This window comes from Mustela erminea, chromosome 19 (genome assembly GCF_009829155.1).
Source record: "Mustela erminea isolate mMusErm1 chromosome 19, mMusErm1.Pri, whole genome shotgun sequence".
Classification (NCBI taxonomy): domain Eukaryota; kingdom Metazoa; phylum Chordata; class Mammalia; order Carnivora; family Mustelidae; genus Mustela; species Mustela erminea.
Genome location: NC_045632.1, coordinates 5,018,879 through 5,020,668, shown reverse-complemented (window position 1 = coordinate 5,020,668; position 1,790 = coordinate 5,018,879).

Below are 1,790 nucleotides of genomic sequence, written 5' to 3'. Positions count from 1 at the left end.
GAAAACGGATTCTTCTTTCTCCTTTTGGGAACCTGTTGTTTCTTTACGCGGTTCTAGAGAGAACCACGCATGCTCCAGTCTCTGGATGGGAGAATCCCCTGACACTTGGAGGACATTCACAGTATGGACACATGAAACATCAATTATACACTTAATAGAAGAAGCCAAAACAGCACATCGCATTAGCCCAAAGGCCCCACCAAACAGGGTCACTTGGACTTCCTTCCCCCACTGTGTGCTACATCAGTGGTTAGGTGCGTGCTTTCCTTCTGGGGAACATGGACCTAGAAGTCTAACATCCTTGAGTCGTGAAGCATCAGCTTCAGCAAAATTTTCCACCTGTGACGCATGTAAGGGCCATGAAGGCTGGTCCATGCTGGACCTTCTTTATAGTTAGAAGCTTCGGGACCAACCATGTGTTTTTCCTAAACTATGAATCGTCTGTTTGAGCCCAGGCAGTCCTCAGATGGTGACTTGGGTAGCAGGGCCTTTATCTTCATCTTCCCTCAAGGCCCACCCATTCCTAGCTGACTGATTAGACAGAGGCCATTACTGACACATCATTCCTTCCAGAGATGTACAAATGGCGGACAAAGCACAGGAAAAGCAGCTCAGTGTCTTCAGTCATTAGGGAAATGTAAATCAAGCCCAAAATGACACACCACTTCACACCCACCAGGATACTGAGAACCAAAGAGAATGCAAAGTAACAAGTTTTGTGGAGGATTTGAGGAAACTGGAACTCCTGCGTCACTGGTGGGAACATGAAATGTTGCACTCGCTGTGAAAATCAGCTTGGCAGCTCCTCAATTTCCACTCTAGGTCTAGACGCAAAAGAACTGAAAACAGCGTTCAAACAAAAACTTGTACATGAACGTTTACAGTAGCATTATTCGCAATTGCCAGAAAGTAGAAGCCACCCAAACATCCATCAACAGATAAATGGATAAAATAAAAGTGATGTATCCATACTAAGGGTAGTGTTCAGTCCTAGGCAGGAGGGAAGTTCTCATACAACATGGATAAATCTTAAAAACATTCTGTTAAGTGAAAGAAGTCAAACACAAGGGACCACGCATGATGATTCCATCTATATGAAATACCCAGAAAAGGCAAATCCAGAGAGCTAGAGAACAGAATGGTGGTCCAGGCCAGCGTTGAGGGGAGAGAAGCAGCAGCAATGAGTACTTAGTGGGTACAAGGTTCCCATGTGGAACCTGGTGGTCATCACGGATCAACTTTGTGAAAGTACCAAATGCTACGGACTCCCATGCTTCTAACAGATTAAAATGGTGAATTTTATATCCTGTATATTTTACCATGATTTAAAAAAATACAAACTGGAAACAATGAAATAAAATTGCCTCTACTTATGGACAGCATGACTGTATCCAGAGAAGACCCCATTCTGCAAAAATTGTACTAGAACTAATAAGAGTCTAGCAAAGTCAGAACACGTCAGTAAGTAAGAGATCAGCGGTATTTCTGTATACTAGCAGTAAGCAATCAAATTTTTTAAATGTCAAACAGTATTAATATTGCCACCATTGTCACTTACATTATTATTACTATGACTTGGGTTAGAGAATTAATTCGGCATCTTCCAGAGAAATCTGGATGCCACACAATGCTTGGCGGTATTTCAGACCTCCTCTGCACCCGAAGTGGCAGATAATTGGAATTCCTCCAATTTGGAGGAAGGATGTTTTGGTTGTGATTTCTGGATGTGGTGGTTGTTGGTGGTTGTCTTGCTATTTAACTAATAACTGCTGTCAGTTCAGTCTTGTCAT